This window comes from Camelus ferus, chromosome 32 (assembly GCF_009834535.1).
Source record: "Camelus ferus isolate YT-003-E chromosome 32, BCGSAC_Cfer_1.0, whole genome shotgun sequence".
Lineage (NCBI taxonomy): Eukaryota > Metazoa > Chordata > Mammalia > Artiodactyla > Camelidae > Camelus > Camelus ferus.
Window position 1 is genome coordinate 16,124,523 of NC_045727.1, and position 16,244 is coordinate 16,140,766.

Genomic DNA, 16,244 nt, shown 5'->3' on the forward strand with positions numbered 1-16,244 from the left:
CCACAGGGACTCAGTCTTCCTGTCTGTGGAAAATAACAGCTCAGATGTCCATCCAGCCTCAAGATTCTAACACTGGGATTCTGTGGTTCCAAAGTCCCGTGATTCTCCAAGATTCTGTAAATTATCTCTAAGCGTCCACGATTCTCTGATTCCAGTGTCAAGCTACATAGATGCCCATTCTCAGTTCCTAAGGTGTGTGAATGCCGCTCTAAAATTCTACTGTAGTGGACTCCTTTGAGCCACACAAACCCAACTTTCAACCCAACTTCTTCAATGCTGAGACCTCCCTGATGGCAAGGGGCACCAGAATATTATGATCCAAGAAAGAAAAAGAGAAATACTATCCATTCAGATGTAACACGGCTGCTTTCTGATCGCTTGGAATTTTTATTTCATACTTACTTGAAAGAACTATTTTAAATTTATTTAGACATCACTTTTTCAGTGTATCCATCTTGTGAGTCCCATAAAAGGAAATCACAATAGAAATCCATCAATTAAGTGAGTCCTTAAACTTCTTTGCAGTCGAAGTCTGTATCTTCCAGTCTGCTTTCCACTCACAGCGGGTGATGTCCTTACCTTCTCACAAAAAGGCCCATTAGCATTGCTGAATCATAACATATACACTTGGCGAAACTAACCGGCAAAACCCGGAAGAAAATAACGAAGTATTTATTTTATATTTAATTTGTTTTATCCATACATTTATTTAACTTTTGCTAATGAATTCATGAATAAGCAAAACATGCGGTAATAAAAAAAAAACAAACAGAAAACAAATAAAAATTACAAGCCAAAATAGCGAACAAAGGTAAAAAGAAACAGGGGAAAAACAACATCTAAAAAGGCCGGGAGTGAATGGGACAAAGAGTCATCAACCGATGGTTCCTTCCATGGGTCCTGGTTCCAACATGTCTCTCGAAATGTGAGCATCTCACCACCTGGAAGAGAATTTCAGAGCTTAAAAATAAGTCACATTTTTTTGCTCCGAAACAGAAACTACCAGTTTTGACTTCATCAGCTTGAGAGGTGAAGGTGTTAGCTGAGTTGGGGGTGCTGAGAGGAGAGGGACCAGGAGATCATTCTGGTCCCCTTCTTTAGGGCCACCACTGACACCTGCCAATCTTGTCTTCTAGACATCTTTGGAACGCAAACACACCCTCCATGCCCCCAGCCCCGCCTGGGTTGACCTGCTTTCCCTGGAGTATTTCAACAGCCTCTAAAACAGTCTCCCTGCCTGTCTTCTTCTGCACAACAGCCAGAGGATCTTTGCAGAAAGCAAAGCTGACGTGTCTTTCCCCGACCGAACTCCTTCCCTATCTCTGCCATCTCTGCAAGACGAAGCCCTGACTCCTTATAGCACAAGAAGCCCTGCAGCATCCAGCCCCTGTGGACCCCCCTGATCTCCTCTCACCCCACCCCACATCCTGTCCACTCTGCCCTTCATGCAAGGCTCCATGACAAAGGTCCTCCCTGCTGGACCTTTGTCCCTGCAGGTCCCTGTGACCAGAACCTTCTTTTATGAACTCTTCAGGCTTCAGTGCAAACACCCCTGGCTCTCCCTATTTGGACCAGGTTAATTGCCCTGTACCTAAGTCCACAATGCTCATTGGAGGGTCCAGATTCCCCTACTCAGATGCACAACCCTAGTCCTCCTATAACATGCTGACTCGCTCAGGAAATGGATGTTGCTAGAATATTATTAAACACATGCCCCATTCAGACCTCTTCCCTTGATCTCCATTTCTCCACCCAGAAGAGGACATTATAAAACACCCAGCAGGGTTACTATGTAGTTAGTCATACAAAGCCTGTAATATGTGCACAATGAACACTATATAACATTATTTTATTGTTTCCAGACCAGTAACAGTGGGGCTCCATGGAGGCAGGGGATTTCATTTTGTCAGTTTTAGCACTTTCTACATGGCAGGTACTATTTATTGGACATATGAAGAAATTAATGAATGAGCTATGAATAAACATGTGGCTGACTACGGACAAATTAATGTCTGCATGTCGTTTTTTCCTTATCTGTAAAATGGGGATGAAAATAGACCTCTCAAAAGGCTATTAAAGGTTTGAATGTGTAAATATAGAAACTGTTTAGAACAATGCCTAAATATTATGTAAATATATATAATATATAGGTAGTTATATATATATATATATTTGCTGTTATGGTGGTAACTATTACAGAAATTTATTTTACATAGATAATATATACACATGGCTAAAAAAAATTCAAGCAGAACAAAGAACAAAGGTTCACAGTGAAGAGTAAGACCGCTATTCCTTCCTCCCCTTCCTTCAGGTACTCAATGTACATGCATATATAGACATATAATCTTTCCCATTTTACAGATGGAGAAAGGGAGGCACAGAGAGGTTAAACTGAGCTGAGATCTACTAGCCTGGAGTTTTATTTTATTCTTGTCTATCAGGGTTTCACAACCTCACATTCTTGACATTTTAGGCTGAATGCTTCTTCGCTGCGGCGGCGGAGGGCGGCCCGCAGGACAAAATTACACCCTCCTTGAGAACCACTGATGAGTATGAATTGTATGATAGCCTGTCTCTCTTTTCTCTCTGTTTTACACAAGCAGTAGCATAAGAACACTCCACTCCCTTGCTTATAGACAGAAGGGAACTGCTCTTAAACAGAGCTACCCCGGGAGGAAAAGTGGTGAGCCGCCTATCCTGGGGGTAAGCCGGCAATGCAGACCAGGGGCTCCACTGCTGGCTGTCAGCAACCAGGAACGCCCCGCCCCACCGCGCGGTCCGGAGGCGGGACCGAGGGGGAGGGGAGCGGCGATGGGCGTGGCCTCGCCCAGGCCCGCCCCCACGCTCTACGTCACGGCGCCGCGGCTCCGCCCCCGGCGCGGGCATCTCCCCCTCCCCCGGCCGGGGAGGCTGGCGAGCCGCGAGTCGCTGGGCGCGCGGCGCTTTCTCGGCGCGCCTCGCACGGTAGGTGGCCGTGGGGGCGGCGCGGGGGCCCTAGGTTGCAGCCGCCGGCAGGTGGCCGCCCGCAGGTCGGCCCCGGGCGCGGGGAAGCCCTCGGCCCTCGCGGCTTCTTCCCAGGCCCGGCGCGGCTGCTCGGGCTCCGGGGCTGGGTGCTGGGAGGGAGGCGGCGCGGGCGGGCGGTGCGCGAATCCGCACCCTCCCGGCGCTCTGAGCGCTTTCTGCCGGGTGCGGCGGAGACCTGGCCCCCTATGACCGCGATTCCGGCTTCGGACCCTGCGTCCGGGAGGCGCTCAGCGTGTGTGAGTGTGTTTGTGTGTGTTGGCGGGGGAGGCGGCGTATCTCCGCTGTCTGAGTCCCCGACCCCTCCCCGGCGCGCGGGGCCCCCAACGCGGGCGCCGGGACGCGCCGAGGGGCGCGTGGAAGTTAACTTGCAGTCGCCGTGGAGTTGCAAGGCATGTCTAAAGCGGAGGGACTGGGGGGCGGAAATCGCTGCCTGGGGAGGGGGGCGCCAAGAGTATGCTATAGGGGCAGCCCTGGTGAACTTAGGGGTCATCCACCAGGAGCGGGGAGGAATCTAACCAGATGATCTCACCGCCCTGCAACCTCCCCCTCTCAGTGAGAGCTGAACGGAAGGTTCCCCGTAAACCTGGGACTGGGAAAGGGGGCATGATCACCAAGGTTGGGCACAGTCTGTTATTATTATATAGGACAGAGGTCAGGGTCTGGCTTTTCCACTTAAAGGCCCGTCCCCTGGGAAGGAAAGGTGGGACCCATCCGATTGAGTGTAATAATTTGAGAGGCCTATCACCTTGCCTGCCTCCCATTTTGCAGATGGGGAAACTGAGGCTCAGAAAGATCATGTGTCCATGGCCCTAGATCCCACAGCTAGGACGTGGCAGAGCTGAAATTCATCCTCAGGCCCCCTGACTTCATGAGTCTTGTAGAGATGTTGGGGAGGAGGGCTGGGAAACTCCTACTCATCCTTCAGAAGCCTCCTCAAACAGCACCTCCTCCTGGAAGCCCTCCCTGGAACTCTCCATTGTTGGGGGTTTCCTGTTTTGAGTCCCACAGAGGTAACTGGCCCTTTCCCACACTTGTGAGCCTCTTTACAGGTCTGTCTCCCATTCTGGGCTGTGGGCACCTCTACCTGTGTCCCATCTCATATCCTTTCGTTCAGCTGGGTGGCTTGATGGTTAGGCAAGGCCTCTGGGTTTGGACATACTTCAGTGTGACTCACTCTGGTTTAGTAGTGATGTGGCCTGGGCAAGTCATTCCCCCTTACTCAGCCTCAGTTTTCATGACTGTAAAATCGGGTTTATTGTATCATTTATGAACCATTTTAACCCACTGAATCCCAGTTGTGCTATTATTTACTTAATGTATATATTTATATCACCTTTATAAAAAAGATCATGTAAGTTTTAAAATGGTAGCTTTATTGATAGAACTCATATGCCACCCTTTTAAAGTATTCAATTCAGTGGTTTTGGGGGATATACACAGAGTTGTGCAACCATCCTCACTGTCTAATTCTAGGACATTTTCATTACCCGAAAAGAAACCCTGGGTCCATCAGCGGTCACTCTCAATCCCTCCTCCCGCTAGCTCCTGGCAACCACTAATCTACTTTCTGGCTCTATGGCTTTGCCTAGGCAGGACATTTCATACAAATGGAATCGTGTCCTGTGGTCTTTTGTGATTGGTACTTTTCACTGAGGATGTTTCTACGGTTCGTCCGTGTGATAATATACGGCAGTACTTCATTCCTTGTTTATTTTAGTATTTACATTGCTTTTTATGGCTAAACACGTTGTATGGATATACCGCACTTTATCCATTTATCAGTTGTTGGGCATTTGGGTCGTTGCCACTCTGGGGCTATTTTGAATAATGCTGCTGTGAAAATTCGGGTACAAGTCTGTGTGTGGGTGTGTGTTTTCAGTTCTCTGGGGCATAGCCCTAGGAGTGGAATTGGGGTCACATGGTAACGCTACGTGTTACCTTTTGAGGAACCACCAAACTGTTTTCTAAAGCAGCTGCACCACTTTACAATCCCACCAGCAGCAGATGAGGGCTCGGAGAATCTTGAACTTAGTCTTACGTGGCTGTGATCTTGGAAATCACCGGCTCTGATGTGCTAGTTGTAAATTATTGTCTAACACACGAAATTAAGCTCCTCATTAGCAGAGTAACCATGCAGAGTGACCGGGAACCTCCGGGACCATCAATTAGGGAAACAGATCAGGTCTGCGGAGCGCTTAGCTGAGTTACAGGTGCCCCACGTCCCTCCCGTAACAGTGATGGACATTGGTTGAGGGCCTACTGCTAGGCTCTGAACAGGACAAGGGGTGGCAATGAGGAAGCCAGGGGCTCTCGGTGCCCACCCCAGGACCTGGCGCTGGGTCTGGTAGTGCCTTTAGGCACCTGTGCGTGGGATAAAGGAAAGGGGGGAAATGGCTCACACCTTCCCACTCCAGGCCAGCGGGGGTCCCTTGACAAGTGAGGATCCTTGAAGGCCAGGGAGACCCTTGGAGGGTTTCCCAGACGGCAGCCCTAAGGGAAAGCCTGTCCCTTGGCTCCAAAATAGGGTCTGGTCTTGCCTGTGCTCACCCTGCTGCCATACCCCCATGATCATTTGAAGGTGACCTCCCCTGGTGGGGAGGCCTAAGTCGGGGGCCTAAGTGAGCCACCGCTTACTTCAAGTGGTGTCACTCCCAGGCCTGAGACCAGCAGTCCTGAGTTAACAACGTCCCACCTGTGACATCCCGGACACACAAACATCTCAACCCTTCTCCCAGGTGGCGCCCCTGCACCTGGAATGCCCACCTCTCCCCTCACCCTCTTGGCTTTCGGTGACAGTGAGGCTGCCCAGGAAGAGCCCAGGTCAGAGGGCGGAAGAACAATCCCTTGCTCCAAGGTCATTGGTTCTTCCTGAGGTTGAACCTGTCACCTACTGCTTTGGGACCTTCAGCCAGCGTTGATCTGTGTGTACCAGGGTCCCAGCCACCAACCTCGCCTCGCCTGGGCAGCTCCTTTTTAGGGGGGGGCCGTGGAGACCGTGCCTTCTGGTGGCCTTGTCCAGCCTCTCCTGCTTTTATGCATTCAGGCAGACTTTCCCTTTCTTGGCCTTTTTAAATCCTGAATTCCTGTGCTGGAAGAAGGCAGCCTGGGGACATGGAAACAGGGTTGAGGAGGCAGGCAAGGGGCTGCCCCTCTCTGGGCCTCTCTGCCGGGGAATGGGGGTGGACTGAGTCTGAACTCGGGTGCAGTACCACCTTGGGATCAGTGAGGCTGTCACATGCATTATTATTTTTTTTTTTATTGAAGTGTAGTCAGTCTGCAGCGTTGTGTTAACAGATGCATTATTGACGTGACTCTGGATCCGTTTGTAGCAAGAGCGGCAGGTCAGAAGTGGCTGGTATTGGTGGTTGGACAGCCCGGGTGTGGCCTGTGTGGCTTCGTTTTGCCATGTGGCATCGTCGTGGAAGCTTGTTTGGGTGGCAGCTCCTGCCCTCCCCACTCGTCACCTGTTCTTAACACATGCAAAGCCCCTTGTCCTCTCAGAGTCATCTGCCCTCTCCGGGGCTGCACCAGGGAAGGTTCTGGGATGCCCGTGCTTTCCCATGTCCCTGCTTGGGTCTCCTCCACCCCAGGGGCTGCTGCGGCCCGAGGGTTTGTGGGAATGATTCATTCAGAGGTGCCTGAGAGCTGGGCCATTCCCCAGAAATGGCAGGGGGGACCGCAGAGGGCAGTGCCTACGTGCCCCGGGAGGAGCCTTTGTTATCTTGCGTGCTCAGCTGGCAGGTAGCCGGCCCGTCTGCCAAGTGAATTCTTGCATCAGCCAGACTTTTGACCTGGGCGGCTGTGGCCAGGAGGTGGCGGGCAGGTGGAGGTGGCCAGAAAGTGGGTTTGGTGATAGCATCCTCAAGGGCGATGTGTCTGAGTTCATCGGCTGCCTTCCCTTTGCATCCATTTTCTCGCGTGCATAACAGAGGTGCAAATAGGTCCTACCTCCTGTGTTACACGGGAGGGGTTGTGGGGGTCAAGTACCCACCCAGGCAAAGTGCCAGACCCCAGGGTCAGACCTCTTTGGAGTCTTCCAACATGTCCCTTTGTGAGCCTCGGTGTCCCCAGCTGTCCAGAGGCAGTAAATACAAGTATACTGCCAACAGGGCTTAGTGGGCGCCGGGCAGTGTTCCAGGTACTTTATGTACTTGAACTTGTTTAATTCTCCCAGCAGCCTGGTGAGGTGTAGACACTGAGGCACAGAGAGGTGGAATAATTGGCACGAGGTCGCCCAGCTAGGATGGGAGAGACGGGGTTAGAATCCAGGATCTACACTTGAAATTACCATCTTACCCATTCTCAATACTGTCTTAATGCCTCACATGTAGAAAATGCTCAGAAAATGTCAGTTGTTATCATTTCATTATTATCGAATTATTCTTTTATGTTACAGCAAGATAAAATTATTACGTGTCATTAATAATAATTCATCCTCTTTCCTGCCCCTTTGATCACACGCCTTCCTGGACAGACAGACCGAGCAGGGCTCTTGGCTTGTGAAGTCTAGATTCCTTCCCTCCAAAGTCCCCCTACTCCCTCCCACTTCCCCCACTCCTGTGAGCATTTGGGGTGGGCTAGAGCTTGGAGGCAGCTGGATCCCCGCTTTGCCTCCACATCGCTGTGTGACGTTGCGCCAGTTGCTTCCCCTCTCTGAGACTCAAGTTTCCCCACCTGTGAAATGGGCAGTTGGGCTGTAACAAGCTGTCAGTCAATGGCTTCGACCCCTGGGATGGTTTTTGTTTAGCCCCCATAGTGTTTGATTTTAAAACAAGAAGACATTCAAATATTTTTAGAGAATAGTTTCAGTGTCTCACTTTTTAGGAAACTCAGGAGCTTGGGCCAAACCAGAGTGACCTGAAGCTGCCCCGGAGATGGATGGCCTGGGCTCTCCTGGCCTCGAGGGCCCTCCAGCCCAGTGCACATCTTCAGCGCTCTGAGGACACCAGGGACCTGCCTGAGTGTCACTTGAACAACAAGTAGATCCATTGCTTTAAAAAACCAATATGTGTATTTTTAACCACTGGCTTCAGTGTTCTCCAAGAGTTCTTCCAGCTCTGCTTTGTAGACCATCTGAGGCTGTCTGAGGCCTCCGATACCTTTTCTGCCACTGTAAACTTTCAAGGCTTTTTACACACTCAGCCCTTATCCCACTTCCACACTCCCTGAGTGAGGAACCCCTATCTTTGAGCCCCAGGGTCCCACCTTACCTGGCTCAGGTCCCTGGCTAACCCGCTGGGAAATATTTGGGGCCAGCCAAGGTCCCTCTGCTCTGAGTACCAGCCAGTGTATGTCTGTGTTCCAGCGCATCTCCACCACCTGCACAGCTGTGGGGACACCACCCCATACCCTTTCCCTGTCCTCACAGGGTCCCAGGGAGACATTTGTTATTAACAGCTCCATTTCCCGGAAACTAAGGCTCAAGTCACTTTCCTGGGGTCACACAGGCCTGATATGACAGCACCGGAATTCCAACCCAGATGCGCCCAACTCCAGTGGCTGCCTCCTGGAGTCATCCATCCAACCATCCCTGCTCAGAGCCACTGAGTGATGCCTCCTCTAGTGTCTCTGGTCACTGCCATGTCCTCAGCCCATGGCACTGGGCCTGGGTCATACTGGGCACTCAGTGACTTGCTGAAGAAGGACACGTGGCAGGTTCTCAGTTAGATGCTGGGGTGCAGAGTTCAGGAAGCCACCAGGTCCCACTTTTCCTGGAGTGAACCGCCTGGCGAAGGCATCAGACAGGAAAACGAGTAAATCACATCTCTGACCCAAGGTGCCAAGCTGGGAAGTCGGTTACCGCACCCCTCAAACTTGAACTCTTTCACGAATCCCCTAGAGACCTTCCCAAAGTGCAGATTCTGCTCCGCAGGTTTGGAGCAGGGCCTGGTGACTGCCGCTCTACCCAGCTCCCAGGGGACTCCGGGATAGTTTCTCTAAAGACCACACTTGGAGCAGAGACAGCCTAGATCAGAGGTTGGCAAACCACAGCCCGTGGGCCACATGTGGCCCACTGCTTGTTTTTGTGAATAAAGTTTTATTTACATTTTGTCTGTGGCTGTTTCTGGGCAACAGTGGCAGAGTCGAGCGGTTCCGGTGGAGACCGTGTGGTCCACAGAACTGAAAGTGATGATTCTTGGGCCCTTTACGGAACGCCTGGCAACCTCGATCTACTCATCTCTTGGGTCCCTTCATAATACTATTTTGTGATTTGGTGAGTGTCAGGTGGTAATAAAAATAATGATTGTAGTTAACATTTGAATGCCTCCTGGGTCCTTAGTTCTTTGCGGGTAGTTTTCTTAGCTCAACGCTATCTATCGTAGTAACACTGTTGTATTCATTTTGTAGGTGAGAAAGCTGAGGCTCACAGGGGCCAGGAAGTGGGTGAGGCCGATTGGAGCCAGGTCAGCTCATTGTTGTCACATCAGAACTTCTGCCTGGAAAATTTTCGCAGAGCACAGACAAGGTCTTGGTTTGATTTCAACCCATCCCAGAGTGCTTGGTACCTTCATTTCTTCCTTTGTCCTCCCACTGAGTCAACAAATGGCTGTGCAACCCATGCTAGGAGTTGGGGGCCTTGCGGAGTCCTGGGAGGATGTGGGGGATGCCCAGCCCTGTGCTTTCCAGGGGAGGAGGCAGAGAGCCAGGGGGGCCATGCAGGGTGCTCAGCTCTTTGGGGGACACTGGCACAGGGATGAGAGGCAGTCAGGGAAGGCTCCCTGGTGGAGGGGTTACTGATTGTACCAATAGGAGTTAGCTGGGTAGAGGAAGGCAGGAAAGCTTTTCTAGGAAAAGGGAACCACAGGTGCAAAATTGTGGCCTTGTAGGTTTGGTAGAGTTCATGACACAGACATTTTAGTATGTGTGTGTATGTTGGGGGAGGGAGGCTGTTAAAATTGGCCACGTCGGAGACCCTGGACTTTACCCTGGAGAATACAAAAGAGTTTTCCTCTCCAAGTTCCCCTTCATCCTCTGATGACTTCCCGGACAAAGTCTTCAGCTAACTCCGTGCTTCTCTCCAGATTCCTCCTGATTTACTAAGAGCAGACCTCTGCGGGGCTCCCGGGACAGGCGGCAGCCTTCAGCTTGGAGACATAAGGATTGCTTCTTTTGTGTTTGTTTTTGCTGTTATTTTTTAATTTAAGCTGAGGGTGAGGTTAGAGTATCTTTCAAAAATGTTTTAACAATATTGAATCCATTGAAGAGAAACATTAAGGAGGTGAGAGTCAAGGGGCTTCCGGCTGTAGCCACGTCGCGAAGGTGGTCCTCAGCAAGTGGGAATCTGGGGAGCCCCATGGCAGGAGGTGGGGGCTTTGGAGGGGCCAGACCAGCAGCTACCTTAACTCTTAATGATCAGCGCTTTCTCTGCCTCTCACTGTTTCTCGTCCCCCGACCCCTGTCTGTGTCTCTCCCCATGCCTGGTTCCCCACCCCACTCCCTGTCCCTATCAGTCTTCTCCCTCCCCCACCTGCTCCACTTCCCCTTCCCCTCCCCCCCGCACACTCGCTAACACGGCTCTTCCTTGCTCTCATTAGAAACTCTGTCCCACTTCCTTTGGCCGCGAGTGACATCCTGCCTTAGAACCATCAGAACCCGCACAGAGCCCGGGGGCTCGGCCAAGCATCCCCATTGGAGGCGTGGGAGACATGGTGTGTGCAGCTTCCCTGGTGAAGAGAGGGAGGTCAGGAGGCCTGCCACCCTGCAGTCCAGGGCTCTGAATCCCCACCCCCACCACCCGCTAACCCCACCCCCAGGGCCCCTCACCCCGCCCAGCTGGCCCCAGGCTGCAGGGGAGGAAGAGGAAGCCGGGGTTGGCTGCAAGAGGGCGGAATACAACTTTGGGTTTGATTTGGTTTGGGGTGGGGGGTGTCACCTTCCGTGGCTCCAGGAGTAGGTGTGAGGCCCTGCCAGGTATTGCTTTTGCTCTTTGGCCACAGAGAGGCCATGAGCTCCTCTGGCAGGCAGCATGCAGTGTGTTCACGGCTCCCCCTGGAGCGCACCGTAGGCCAGCAGTATGATCTGAGGGCTGAGAGTCCGGGGGAGAATGGCGAGATTAGAAATGGAGTCCAGCCCCTTCCTTTCGCGGATGGGAAAGCAAGGTCTAGAGAGTTGTGACTCGCTCAGGATCATGAAAACAGGTTTGCAGGACAGAGTGGGGTCTGGGTCCCCCACCCCCTGCAAGCTGGAGGCGGCAGGGAGAGCTGGTGGGTGCTCTGGTGGCCCCTGTGAGTGTCATGTGACAGAGCCCTTCCAGGAAGCGGGTGACTCGGGTTTGAGGCCACCTTACCCACTTGCTGGGGGTCTCGACGAGGTCTTCCTCCCTGGGGATCCTTCCTGTCCTTCTGTATCCTCCAGGTGATGACACACACTCAAGGATTGCACAGGCGTCAGTTCTGTGGGGTCAGAGGTCGCTGACCTCACAGCGGGTGGGCAGCATGCTTGCTCTCAGCAGGGGCTGTAGCTGCTCCACAAGCCCCTTCAGATCTGACTTCTCCAGGCTCTGATGGCACAGAGAAAGTCCCCTGGGAATGTCCCCCCACCCCAAGTACAGCCTTGATGTGTTTCAAGACCAGTCCCATTGGCAGCTTCCCAGGTTGCATGGTGGAGCCCCACGTGGGACATGGGATTCCCCTGCTCAGTCAGAGCAGGAGCTTGGCATCCAAAAGCCCAGCGTTAAAATCTGAGTTTTACCATTTAGTGCCATGCGGCCTTTGGTGATGTTCTTGATTATTTGTACCTTTCATGTCTTCATTTTAAAGTGATCCTGTCATCACATACATCAGTGGCTTTTTGTGAGGATTCAGTGGGGTCTCATTGATGCAGCAAATACTATATGCTGGACTCTGTTAGGCACGGGAGAGCCAGCCAGTGAGCAAGGCAGACCGTCCCAGCCCTTGGGGAGCCGATGTTTTAGGGGAAGAAATGGACACGAAGGAAGATGTATTAGGGTTCTCCAGAGAAACAGAACCAATAGGAGATGGACGGATGGATGGTCTGACAGACGGATGTAAGAAATTTATTTCAAGAGTTAGCTGGCCCAATGATGGGGGCTGGGAAGTCCCGTGGTCTGCCGCCTGCAGGCTGGGGGACCAGGAAAGCTGCTGGTGTAATTCAGTCCTAGTGTGAAGGCCTGAGAACTGGGAGCACCTGTGTGCAAGTGCAGGCAGGTTTTTACCTCTGTTATCACCGTAATTATTAGAGGAGGTGAGAAGGGAAGGGAGGTGTTGTAGGAAGAAGGCACAGTGTCAGTAACAGTATAGGGACAAGAATGCATTTGGTGTCAAAATCGTGATCTTCATAGCCGGTGATCACTGATGCCCTCGTGTGTGCCAGCTTCTCCCCTGAGGGCCTCCTAGGTACAAACTCATCTCACCCTCCGGGGAGGGGCTTTTATTATCCGCATTTTCAGCTGCAAGAAACAGAGCACAGGGGAATAGGACTGCTTGTCTGGGGAAGTGGAGGGATGGGCTTCGAACCCCACCCACCATCTGGGAGGACTCGGGGCTCCAAGGGGGAATTTGGGGGGTGAGACTGGTGGGGTCGCGGTAGGTGGGAAAGGCTGGAGTTTTGCCTTGAACCCCAGAGGTTTAAGCATGTCTTCCTGCTGGAGACCCTGGGTGGTCCTGCTGGAGACCCTGGGTGGTCTTGGGCTGCACGGGGTGGGGAGGTTCACAGCACGTCCTCTCATCCTATGGGCCAGAAAAACCAGTGTGGCGTGAAGCCCCACAAGAGTGGGTGGGAAAGGACGGCTCCTCCCTGGCCCGCTTCTGGTGGGGTCAGCTGGTGGGTGGCACGTTCCTGGTGGGGCTGGGCTTATGGCAGGAAGTGCTGGGCACTGTCAGATGCACGGTTGAGAGCCCACATTCTGGACAGCGAGGACACCCAGGTGTGTCCCTCTTCCCTGAAAGGAGGTGATTGCTCACTGTTGCCTTAACCCAGCTCTGCTCCCTGGGACCTTCTCCGCCTAGGACCAGGGATAGCAAGAGCCCAGGCAGAGGGGTTGATGCCAACTCCAGGGATGTGCCTCTCTCTCCAGCCATTCATTTCTCAAATCCCTGACTCCCTATGTCTTGCCAGTTTCTGAGCAGACAGCTGCATCTTTATCTTTTTGTGTGTGATGTTATTGAAACCTCATAATGACTCATGGGGCTGGCATCAAGAGGAGCCCTGATGTGGTGGAAAGATAGGGCCTTTGGGGTCAGGCACACTTGAGTTGGCTTGTGCCCAAGCTGTGAACCCTTGGGCCAACCCCTTCCCCTCTCTGGGCCTCAGTTTCCTCACCTGTAAAATGGGGATCATGTTGGTGACCATCTCTTGGGTTGCTGGGAAGATTGTAGGTAAAGTTATATGGTACCTGATGCATAGAGGTGCTCAATAATTCACAGTAACAGGGATTCTGTTGTTCACCCATTTTACAGATGAGGAAACAGGTCCAGAGGAGTTCAGGGTTGCCTCCCACAGCATCTTGCTCCCTGGCTCTGTTCCTGGCAATGTCCAGGCAAGTCGGCCGATGGAAATACTCTCCAGCAAGGTCCCAGGCCTCCTCAAGGCCCCAATTCTCTTCCCCACTTTTCTTTAGGAAAAGGCCATTCACTCACTCGGAATCTGGCCTCGCAAGTCAGTGAACCGTGAGAAAACACCCCTTCTTTCTCATGAGTTCCTCCCTCTGATTTTTAAAGCGTTCATATTCTGAGCAGCTCTCAAAGTCTTTGAAATTTTTCCTCTTCTGCCTGCTTCAGGAGCAAGTGAGAGGGAGGAGGGTCTCCTGGTTGGTCCTGGGCTGCATTTGTTCAGAAGGGAGGCAGCGGGCAGGTTAATGTCCTAGGAAACTGGATTCCCGTTGATGTGCTGCCTCAGACCCAGGCCTGCAAACTGTGCACTTAAAACCCCCACCAAATCCCCCCCCCCCATGAGAGGGTCTTCCGTCTTATCTGGAAACATTACATCAGCAAGTATTCATTACTTGCTTTGTTCTTGGTCAAGCCTGTCTACCTTTTTGGCCGTCGGCCATTGCAAAACCTCCACAACAAAGACGTGGATGGTAATACAATCAGAAGAGCCATAAACTACAATTAGGGGGCAGGGAAAGGAGGAAGTTAGCCAAAGACTTCCTAAGCGTAATGTCTCGGAACAACCTTCTGACCTCTGGTAAGGATATTCTCCTGAGGAAAACTCAAATCCATGCCCTTGGGACAGAAGTGAGAGTGGTTAGCTGGCTCCAGCTGTCACTGTGAGTCTTCAAATAAGACTTTAGAAATCAGTTTTGCTTAGTTTTGTCAAAACAAACAAACAAAAAATCACTCTGGGGCCTGGGAGGAGACCACTTGAGTGGGAAGCATGCAGAGGTCAAAAACAGCCTGTTATGTGTGTATAAGTTGACTGTGAGCGATAGAATCCTAATTTAAAATAGTGAAGATGGAAAATAAAGGAATCTATTGGCTTAGGTAAATGGTAAGTCTGAAGGTAGATTGCCTTCAGGTATAGCTGTATCCAGGTGCCCTACTGTATCAGGGCATTGTCTCTTTTGCTCTCTGTCTTTTAGGCGGGCTTTATTCTGTGGCATCTTCATTATCAGGCACGCTCTCCCCAATAACATCTCCAGGCATACATCCTGCTAACTTAGCATTCTTGGCTATAAGAGAGCCATTTCTCTAATAATTCTTGCAAATCCTAGGATTGATTCCTCTTCACCCACCTGGAGTCTCGTGCCCATCCATGAGTGTCTGTATCCTCTTACTGACCAGACCTCGGATGCTGGTCTTGGTCATGGGGTCAGCCCCATCCTGGTCACAAGGACAGATCCCAGAAGACAGGAGAATGCATTCTCAGCAGGCAGGTTGACAGATGCCCACACCAGAGGTAGAACAGAAATGAAAGAGAAAGGCAGGTTTTGTGTCCTGGAGGAGAAAGTAGAGGCAGGCACTGCCCTTAATGGAGCATTTACTCTGCTCCAACATGGTACTCTGCTCCAGTAAGGCCTTTGTGTATATTTAGCCACTCTCCTCTTTCATAGATAAGAAAATGAGGCTCAGAGAGGTTAAGTGACTTGCTTAAGGTCACAAAGCTTATAGGTGAAGAATTCAAACTCCTCTCTATCTTCCTGCAAAACCCATTCTCTCATCACTCTGTGGTATCTAGGGAAAAGTAATGATCTGCAGAGTGATCTCAGAAAATAAATTATGAATGCCTGTGGGTGTGCCAAGCTCTGTGTTAAGGTTAGGAATAGAAAAAAAAGAAGTTTTCTTAAAGACTGCAGGACCCCTCAGTCCATGAGCTCCCTACATTCAAGAAGGGATAGACAGCTGTTACCATAGAGAATGGTGAAGGATAGGCATAGAAGGGTGCTTAATCCAGTCTGGGGTGTTCAGGGAGGATTTCCTGGAAAAGGTGATGCTTGACCTGAGGCAATAACAGGCCAAGATAAGGTTGGGGAAAGTGTATGTAGGTACCTGTTGGTAGGGGCTCTTGATAAACAGAAACCCATCTCCCTTGGAATTAAGTAAAAAAGTAAATTTATTGTCTCATGTTAACTAAAAAATTGAGGGGTAGGATTGGCTTCAGGCATGACTGGATCCAGGAGCCCAACTCATGTCAGAGATTCATGTCTCCATCTGTCAGCTCCGCCTTCCTGGGTTGGCTTCAGTCTCAGGCAGGCTCGCAAGTGGTGATTAGAGACAGCCCCATACCCTACTTGTTCAGCTTCTCCAGAGGATCTGGTAAAAGTCTCTAGCCAACTTCCACTGACCTAGATTGAGTCGTGTATCTATCCCTGAACCAACACTGGGGCCTGGAGCAGAATGCTGTCATTGTCCAGGCCTGGGTCGTGTATCCGCACTCTCATGGAGCCTGAGAGAGATTGAGAATGTGGATCCGCAGATCAGGGGTGTGTGTGGCGCCCCCGTGGCTGATAGAAGTGACGTTGAGCCAGAGCTCAGGGGTCAGATAACGAGGTAGCCATCAGCCAGGGGAAGAATGACCTCCTGAGGACAGTGGGGAGGCTTAGCCGTGTCATTCATGCAAGTAGAAAGTGTCCTGCCCACCCTGAGAGAGGAGGGGTGGAGCAGAAGGACCAGGAGGGAGGTGATGGGTGGGGCTGAGCTTGGGACATAATGTGCTAAGTTCAGGTCGCCCTAGGGGGTCGGGTATTTCCTGGTTGCCAAGTGGAGAGGGGCCCAGAGTGAGGATTCTACTCAGTAAATATTTGAGCGCCACATGTG

At 51.5% G+C, this 16,244-nt stretch overlaps 1 protein-coding gene across 4 annotated transcripts in view; it reads left to right on the top strand.

Annotated features, from left to right (window-relative positions):
* The first annotated feature begins 2,867 nt into the window (after positions 1-2,867).
* TPST2 (tyrosylprotein sulfotransferase 2) overlaps positions 2,868-16,244 on the top strand; it is a 47,794-nt gene continuing 34,417 nt past the window's right edge. Inside the window, exons 1-2 of one of the 4 annotated variants that reach the window (XM_032471546.1) lie at positions 2,868-2,967; positions 9,376-9,529. The gene's annotated coding sequence lies outside the window, so the exon portion shown is untranslated. The remainder of the gene's footprint in view (positions 2,968-9,375; positions 9,530-16,244) is intronic. The other 3 variants (XM_032471547.1, XM_032471548.1, XM_032471549.1) reach the window with 3 other exon arrangements.